Source organism: Cetorhinus maximus, chromosome 14, assembly GCF_964194155.1.
Source record: "Cetorhinus maximus chromosome 14, sCetMax3.hap1.1, whole genome shotgun sequence".
In the NCBI taxonomy this organism is placed as follows: domain Eukaryota; kingdom Metazoa; phylum Chordata; class Chondrichthyes; order Lamniformes; family Cetorhinidae; genus Cetorhinus; species Cetorhinus maximus.
The window spans coordinates 113,755,891-113,765,690 of NC_135892.1; positions in this window are offsets into that span (position 1 = coordinate 113,755,891).

A 9,800-nucleotide genomic window follows, 5' to 3' on the forward strand; every position below is an offset into this window, starting at 1 on the left:
GAAAGGAAGATCTATCTTTATTTATTTGATATATATACTTAAGGGTTACTTTGATCTTAAGAAGAGAGGAATCTGTAGGGAAAGGAAACTTCACAAGAAGTTCAATAGTTAATTATCAGTTAACTAGCTATGAACCCATTTGAATGTATAAAAGAGAAAACAGGTGTAATAAGTTCTCTGCAGAGTTTTATGGACCAAAATTAAAACTCTATTGGAAGAAGCCAGTCTTAGACTTTATCTTTATTTCAAGCAGGCATTGTGACTTCACCACTGCCCACCATTTTCAAAGGGCTCCCAAGTCAACCTGACTTGGTGAAAATCCAGGCCTGAGCTACACAAGGAGATATTAGAATAGGTAATCAAAAACTTTGTCAAAAAGGTAAGTGTCTTAAATGAGGAGAGAGAGGGAGAGAGTCTAAGAGGTTTAGAGAGTTGTTGTGATCTGGAGTGCATGGCCTGAAAGGGTGATGGAACCAGATTCAATAGTAACTTTCAAATGAAATTGAATTCATCGTTCAAAGGGAAACATTTATAAGATTGTTGGGAATGAGGAAGTGAGTAGAACTAATTGGATAGCACTTTCAAAGAGCTGGCACAGTTTTCATGGTCTGAATGGCCTTTCTGTGCTATAAGATTCTATGATTTCACTTTGTTATATTTCCCACTGTATAATACACTATTGGACTAGTTTGCATTCATATCACTTGGGTTTATAGTTATCCAGGGAGCTGCTTTAACATCACAATCTCTGCTTCATACTTAATGTAGAATTGAAAATATCATTGGGCCCATTAAACTCGATCATCCCCAAGCATCATAGACAATTTACACTATATTGACACTATCCCACTAATTTAATATGCTGTGGGAAGTGAGTAACCACAAGTGAATCCATTCTGGAAGAGAAAAAGGGCCATTTTGCCCTGAACTCTAATGACTAAATGCAAGCTATCGGAAATCAATCTAATTTTGCAGTCCAGATTAATGAGCTTTGATGGGATGCACTTAATGGAAGACAAGATATCTGATCTGCCACAGTTCTCACATTATTGACTTTAATTGATTTTATTTTTTTCTACTTCCCTTTTATTAATTAAATTCTTAAAAAATTGCATTCATATACCTAGTCTATTAAAGGCACTTTTACATTCCTTCTTTATGAAGCCGTTTGTACATTTTGTGTTTGTGTTGTCTGACAGGGCAGTGGAAGCAGATTCAACAATAACTTGCAAAAGGAAATTGAATATCAACTTAAAGAGGAAATTTGCAGGGCTATGGGAAAAGAACAGGGCAATGGACTGATTGGCTAGCTCTTTCAAAGGGTCAGCACAGGCACGATGGGCTGAATGGTCACCTTGTGATTCTGTGGTTTATTTTTTTTAAGCTCATGATACAGCCAGGTGGACCTGTACTGATGACCTACTCTTGCACTGTTGCTAAAATGGGCCAGGTGTAGAGGTAAAAGCAAAACACTGCAGATTCTGGAAATCTGAAACAAAATAAGAAACGTGTCTGTGGAGAAAGAAACAGTTAACGTTTTGAGTCCATATGAGGGGCAGAGGTAAATTGACTGGTCAATTTTTCTGCATTCTGATAGCCAGCTGTCTCATTATTAAATGGGGTTGATTAAATGGAAATCATGATATTTCACAAGCGCCTTGTTCACAAGTCTAACATTAAGTGCACAAATTAAAATTCTTCTACCGTTCACACTTGTACAAAGTTTGACAATGTTGGTGTTGTTGTTGTTGTACCCTCTCTGCTTCTCTCTACCCACATCAGGCAGAATTAAACATGCATCACTTCACTATATCGCCGCTTTCAGCTTTCTAAGTATAGGATTATGTTCCACTTGATGAAACCTCTTTCCCCAATGAAAACAAATGACCTTTGTCAGTCCATCCCATAATTGAAAGGAAGAGCCTGCCTTTGTTTGGTACCTCATCAGCTCCTCAAGATGCCTCCAAGCACTTTCCAGTCAATGGGTTACTTTCACAAGTGGTTTCATTGTAATGTAAAAAAAACTCTGGGTACTGGGATCCTCCTTATCACTGTAGCTCTGAAATATTTCCAACATAAAAGTATCCTTTCAAAAGGAGGGTGCTCAGAACCACAGGGCAATGTCACCTTATCGCTCAATTACACATGATTAAAGTCATGGATTTTATCTCATACCCACAGCCTATCTCAGTACATTACACTGACTGATTACAGCCTCGCGCTGATTCTCTCAGTCAGTTGCAATGATAAGCTTTTCAATTCCATCTTATGCAATAGGCCCCATCGCCTTGTACACAACCCATCTTCCAAGCACTAAAACCCATTACTTTATATTCTCCTGTATTAAAGCTCGACTGGTATTCCTTAGCCAGTACACTTCATGTCAATATCCATTTGGATTTCAGCATCTGACCACAGCTTAATGGAATCAGTAAATCTGGTCATTTACCAGCAGCCCTTTTCTGCATATAGTTTAGAAACAGCATAGGTTCCACAGCCGGCATCCTCGGTAACCACGAATCACATCCCACCTTGTCAGTCGTAGCTCAGTGGGTAGCATTCTTGTTCTGAGTCAGAAGGTCTGAGTTCAAGTCCCATCAAGGCATATAATCCAGGCTGTCACTCCAGTGCTCAGGGAGTGCTGCATTATCAGAGGTGCTGTTTTTTTGCTTGAGACGTTATATCAACTTCAGTTGCAGGTGGATATAAAAGAAACTTTGAGACTATTTCAAAGAAGAGCCGGGGTGTTTTCACTGGTGGTCTAACTTACACTTATCCCTCAGCCAACATCAGCATTCTCATCTCAGAGTCAGAAGGTTGTGGTTTAAACCCCAGTCAAACTCTCAAGAATATAACTCAGGCAGACGTCCTGTCTGAGGAAGGGCTGGGCTGTCTGGGCTGGTATTGGATCTCAAGTTATTACTTGAAGAAGGACCAGGCATTTTCTCAGTGTCCTGACCACATTCATCCCTCAATAACCCCTAGCAATGTTGAGTAAGCTCTCAAACATCCCACCATGTTTTTGGGATCCTGCTGTGTACAGATTGACTGCTCTATTTGTCGAACATAACAACAACTGAGTTTCAAAAGTCATTAGTTGGAGGTGAAGCACTTCGGAATGTGATAAGCTGAGGAAGTTTCAGCTCGGCTTTCAAAGGGAAATTGCATGAGAAGGGCAGAAGGAAATTATTAGCTCATTTTTAAAGTATGAATATATTTTTGTTATGTTGATAGTATTTTGTGTATCAATGCAATCAGTAGTTCATTTTGCACCCAATGTTTTCTGCATTAATGTAATAATTTATTCATAGTTCAGCTGTGGTTTTACACAACTTAATTGTTTATTTATTTGTTTTTTGAGGATTGATTCACTTTTATGTATTTCGTTTGCCTATTCAGACCACGGAAGAAGGTGCAGAATTTCACTCTCGCTTTGAATCTTAGTTAATGAAATTAGAATACATTAAGCAAGAGAACACCATATTACACCTGGCCTAACCACTCTTTGATCTATTGGCTGTATCTCTCTCTTAGGCAGTCCCTCAGAATCGAGGATGATTTGCATCCACTCCGGTTCGAAGGGTTCTGAGATGGCCGATAAGCCCAATGCATGATCCGGAGATTCTGCCACACGTGAGGCAGTGGTGCTTGAAGGTTTGTGTAGATGGGTGGTTTGGAGGTTTGCGCACTCCCTCCAACACATTGACTTCACCTCTGCACATTCCCGACAAAGTCTCTCCATGTGTTCAGTACTTCCCCGATGTTGTTGTTTACTGCAAGAGGAAAGGAATATAAAAGTAAGGAAGCTTTTCTACAGTTGTACAGGAGATTGGTGAGACCACATCTGGAGTACTGTGTACAGCTTTGGTCTCCTTCTTTAAGAAAGGGTATAATAGCATTAGAAGCAGTTCAGAGAAGGTTCACTTGACTAATTCCTGGGATGAGAAAAGTTGAACAGGCTGGTCCCGTATCCATTGGCGTTTAGAAGATTGTGAGATTTTACTGAAACAAATAAGATCCTGAGGGGACTTGATAGGGTGGATACTGAAATGATGTTTCCCCTTATGAAAGAGACTAGAATTAGGGGACACAGTTTAAAAATAAGGGGTCTCCAATTTAAGGTGGAGATGAGGAGAATTTTTTTTTCCCAGTGAGTCATTAATCTGTGGAATTCTCTTCCCCAGAGAGCAGTGGAGGCTGGGCCATTAAGTATATTCAAGGCTAAGTTAGAAAGGTTCTTGAGAGTCAAAGGATATGGGGGCTGGGGGGGTGGGGTAGACAAGAAAGTAAAGGCCACAGTCAGATCAGCCATGATCTTATCAAATGGCAGAGCAGGGTCATGGTGCTGAATGGCCTACTCCTGCTCCTAATTCATAAGTTCGTATGAGCATTGTCCATTTTGATCAGTCAGGAACCAGGGAATCCCACAAAGTTGGCTGGGATGTTTGACCTCCTCAGGGATGCTTTGAGGACACCCCAAAAGCATTTCCGCTGCCCTGGGAGTCTCCGGTCACGACTGAGTTCTAGATAGAGCAGTTGCTTGGGGAGCCTGATGCCAGGCCTTGGAAAAGTACCACCAACGGTGCCTTTTCAAGATCCACCAAATCCTGTGCAGCAAAGACAGTCCAACAGCAGTGTCCTCTCCCAAGCCAACTTGCCCAGCAAAGAGGCGCTAACCATTCAAAACCAGCTCCACTGGGCAGGACATGTAGTGCGTATGGCTACTGCCTGTAAGATATCAAACCAAAAGCATATAGCCTTATGTTGCTAGAAACTTCAGTAAGTTTTACTCATAATCTTATCAGAATCAATTGCAAACTGGATTGCCATTACCATGGTTACAATCACAGCTAACAACAACAGTTCAGTATGTAAATGAAGGAAACAGTTATTTTGAGGAGAGGAGGTTGAGTATTTGGTGATAGTAATTCAACAATTCAGTTTATTCCCAGCTCCATCAATCAGGAAACATTTAAGGTTGATCAAGATTCCATTTCTCAATAAAGCAAGGTAACATTAACCCACAAAACTATCACTAATTGAGGCAACGCTCAGAGTGCTGAACACAAACAGCACAGGGCAGAATGTTACTGCAGGAGTGCACCCTCACCAAATCTACTGCAAGTGCTTTTCTATTGATGCCAAGTAGAATTACACAAATCACCAACAAAATTCAATATTACATCAGTCGCGGGTATTACCATGGCTAAAAAACTACAAAGGAACTTAGCAAGAGGCCACTGAGTATTCTATTCCAGAAAGCCAGTGGGTGAAGGATAGAACTGGAGCCAATCTTTACGCAGTTTTATATTTATTTTCAAAATGACAGATAACAAGCATGCACCTCCTAACCCAGCAACCAGAATTTTAATTTGTGTTTATTTATAGGGGCTCAACTAAAACCTCAGTTAATGCCAACCATCTTCAAATGATTAAACACCATTAAAATACAATTAATAAAAGCAAAATACTGCGATGCGGGTGATCTGAAATGAAAGCAGAAAGTGCTGGAAATAGTCAGTAGTTCTTGTAGCATCCGTGGAGAGAGAAATAGAGCTAACATTTCAAGTTAAATATGACTCTTCTTTGGAACTGAGAAGAGGTAGAAATGTGAATTGTGAAATAGAAACGTGATCACATTTCCACCTCTCTTCAGTTCCGAACTACAGTCATATTCAACTCAAAACTTTAACTCTCCCTCTCCACAGACGCTGCCAGGCCAGCTGACTGATTTCCAGCAATCTTTTTTTTAAAATTACAAAATACAATTGATACCCCCCATCCAGCCTGCCCTGCCATCCAGTGAGACCATGCTGAAATGTATCTTCACACAATCTACATGCCTTGGCTCCATGATGCTGGTCCTTCTTCACAATGACATACAATGTACAGAACAGGAACAGATCAATCAGACAAGTCCAGCTGGTCAATGTCAGCAATTGCGCTCCACAAAAGCCTCTTCCCACCCTAACTTCATCTGGCCCTAGGAATGTATTCTTCTATCCCTTTCTCCCTAATTTTAGCTTTTAGCTTCCTATTAAACGCAATAATGTCATCCACCTCAATATTCCTTGTGGTAACAAGTTCCATATCCTCCCCAGTAGCAAAGAACTTGAGTACTGTTGTGTTTTGACTCCCCTGAAGTCAAGCCCAACTTCCCTACCCTAGCCAATGCCATCTAGATCCAGACTGAATGGTCATTGTCTGTTTGTGGGACATTGTTGGCACTGTTTTCTTATACAAATCACTACACTTAGAAAAGTAACACAGTGGGTAAATTGTTTTGACCTGAAAATGACTATGTGAATGTAAGTACTGTCATTATTACTGAGCTCTTTAAAGTGTTTAAAGAGACAAAGCGTATCTTTTGGCTGTTTCTCGGGACTATTGAAGAGGTATCGTCACCCTGGAGAAGTTAGTGGAAAGTTGCTTCCGATGTTTTTTAATGAGGTAGTAACAGAATGAAGCCGATGATTGGGGAACAGTCCTCAACAGACCAGTTAGACAATGTTGTGTCTTTGATACATTTTCACTGAGTGTTGGAAGCTCATTGACATCACTCCATACGGACTGAAGTTAAATTAATATTATAAATTTATATTCAATTACAAATGGTCTCCACAAAAGACAGCTTCTAACTTTTTTTAATCTGCTAGTATAATCCTCAGGTTTAATTGGCTATGAAGCACTCTGGGACATCCTGAGGCCATGAAAGACTCTATGCAAATTCAAATTCTTTTCTCTCCCTACCACCAGCCAATGGAAACAATCTTTTACTATTTCAATCCCTTGAAATATTTCAAAGTTTTGAAAATCTGCATCAGTTTCCCAGCAACATTCAATGTCCAAGTGAAAAAAAAGTTCCAAGTTTGCAAACTACCAGTGTCTCTTTAATGTGTCCAAATAGCACAGAGCCTCACTGATCCTGAGCAATGCACAGTCTCATAATGTCAACAGCCCTTTTGAAACCCTTGCTGATCTGCATATTCATTGAATACTAATGGTATTATAATTGTATTGAAGCACCTCAGACTACAACATGATGTATGTTGATAACTCCAATACCATTGTCTGATTGTCAGTAATGGCCATATTGAAATGACTGTAATATTCATTGATTGTATTGATGCATCTCATGATCCACGTGTGAAAGATAAATCTGATTGTACATTTGTGATGATGATTTTGAAATGTTTTGGAAGTTTCTTACAGATATTTTATGAATAAAGTATATTTTTCAAAAAAAAATAATCTGCAGTCCCCAGCTTGCTGTCTCCTGTAATCACTTTTTGAAAAATAAGGAACAGTTCAAGTTTTTTTTAGGTGCTTCTGTGATTTCTCAGCTACTCATTGGAACAGGAGGAGGCCATTCAGCCCTTCAAAGCTGTTCCATTATTCACTGAGGTTATGACTGATCTTTACCTTGACTCTATACATCTATATTGATTCCACATCTTCTCATATCCTTGTCTAGCAAAAGTCTAGAGCTCTCAGCTTTAAAATTATTTAATGAGCTAGGATCTATTGCTTTTTGTGGAAATGTGTTTCACACTCTGCATGAAGAAATATTTTCAAACTGCTTTCCTGAACAGTCTGGTTCTGAATTTAAGGTTATGTTCCCTTGTCCTAGACTGCCCTATCGGTGGAACAGTTTGTCTTTATAAGAATATAAAAGCAAAATACGGCAGATGCTGGAAATCTGAAACAAAAACAGAAAATGCTGGAAAAACTCAGCAGGTCTGACTGCATCTGTGGAGAGAGAAACAGAATTAACATTGAGTACGTATGACCTTTCTCCCCGCCGCTCCCCACCCCCCACCCCATTTCCCAACAGAGCCATCTGTTACTTGTTCCATGTTGTTCTTTCACACAATGTTACCCTTGCTATAATCACATTCTGCTTTCTTACCTTTTTTGCCACTATTAGCACCTTTTTTAGCACTAACCACCACCATCAACACTCCCTTTGTTCTTCAGTTCATGACATCTTTGTCAATCCCTCCTTTGTCCCCACCTATCGCTGGCCTTTTATCCAGCAGCACCTGCCCCACCCCCCCTTAAACAGTATAAATTTCCACTTCTCTTCAGTTCTGTAGAAGGGTCACACGGACTCGAAACGTTAACTCTGTTTCTCTCTCCACAGATGCTGCCAGACCCGCTGAGTTTTTCCAGCACTTTCTGTTTTTGTTTCAGTTTGTCTTTATATCTATCCTATCAATTCCTTTCAAAATCCTAAAAATCTTCAATCAAATCGCCCCTTAATCTTCTTCATTCCAAGAAAAATAAGCTTATTTGATATAAACTTTGCTCATAAGCTAACCCTTGGAGACCTTAGTAACATTCCAGTGAATCTGTACTGCACTCCCTTCAATTCCCCTTTCACAAATACCCCATTGCCAAGTGGCCATGTATCTCAATTCTCCATTTTATTATATCAATGATAATGGATGACATTGCAATGTTGAGGAATTGGATTGTAAAAATATGTGTAGAGCTGAAATTTAGCCTGGGCAAAAGCATAATAGGAGCGATAACAAATCAGTAACCCCTCTTATGCTTTCTTTATTGGGGAAGGACACATTTCTACCCATATAGAGCTCCTGAACCATTGCACCTGATAGACAAGAAAATACTTGCATTTATGTAGTCCTTTATTATGTCCTGGCAACTGTCTTGCATGCCACAGAGGCGCCAGAGTTGGTTCATTTGGCAGCATTTTTGCCTCTGAATCCAAAGGGCATTGTCCCAAATTTCACTCCAGTGACTTGAGCTCATAATCCAGATCGACACTCTCACTGCAGTAGTGAGGGAGTACTGCTCTGTCTGAGGTGCTGTTTTTTTTTTCAGATGAGCCATCAAAGCAAGGTCCTGTCTTCCTTCTCAGGGGGAAGTGAAAGATTCTATGTCGTTATTCAAAGAAAGCTGAGTGAGTTTGTCCTGATGTCCTGAACAATATTTATCACCCATCCAACTTCTGGTCATTTATCACTTTGCTCTTAGTGGGATCTTGCTGTGTGCAAATTGGCTGCTGTGTTTTCTACATTACAACAGTGATTACACTTCAAAAACACTTCATTGGCTGTAAAGCACTTTGGGATGTCCTGAGATGGAGAAAGCTGTTTTTTTTTAATTCATTCATGGGATCTGGGCTTTGCTAGCTGGGCCAGCATTTATTGTCCATCCCTAGTTGCCCTTGAGCTGCCTTCTTGAACCGCTGCAGTCCATGTGGTGTAGGTACACCCACAGTGCTTTTAGGAAGGGGGTTCCAGAATTTTGACCCAGCAACAGTGAAGGAACGGCGATATATTTCCAAGTCAGGATGGTGAGTGACCTGAAGGGGAACTTCCAGGTGGTGATGTTCCCATTTATCTGCTGCCCTTGTCCTTCCAGATGGTAGTAGTCGCGGGTTTGGAAAGTGCTGTCTCAGGAGCCTTGGTGAATTCCTGCAGTGCATCTTGTAAATGGTGCACACTGCTGCTACTGTGCGTCGGTGGTGGAGGGAGTGAATGCATGTGGATGGGGCGCCAATCAATTGGGCTGTTTTGCCCTGGATGGTGTCAAGCTTCTTGAGTGTTGTGGGAGCTGCACTCATCCAGTCAAGTGGAGTGTATTCCATCACATTCCTGACTTGTGCCTTGTGGATGGTGGACAGGCTTTGGGGAGTCAGGAGGTGAGTTACTCATCGCATGATTCCTAGCCACTGACTTGCTCTTGTAGCCACAGTATTTATATGGCTAGTGCAGTTCAATTTCTGTTCGATGGTAACCCCCCCCAGGATGTTGATAGTGGGGGATTCAGTG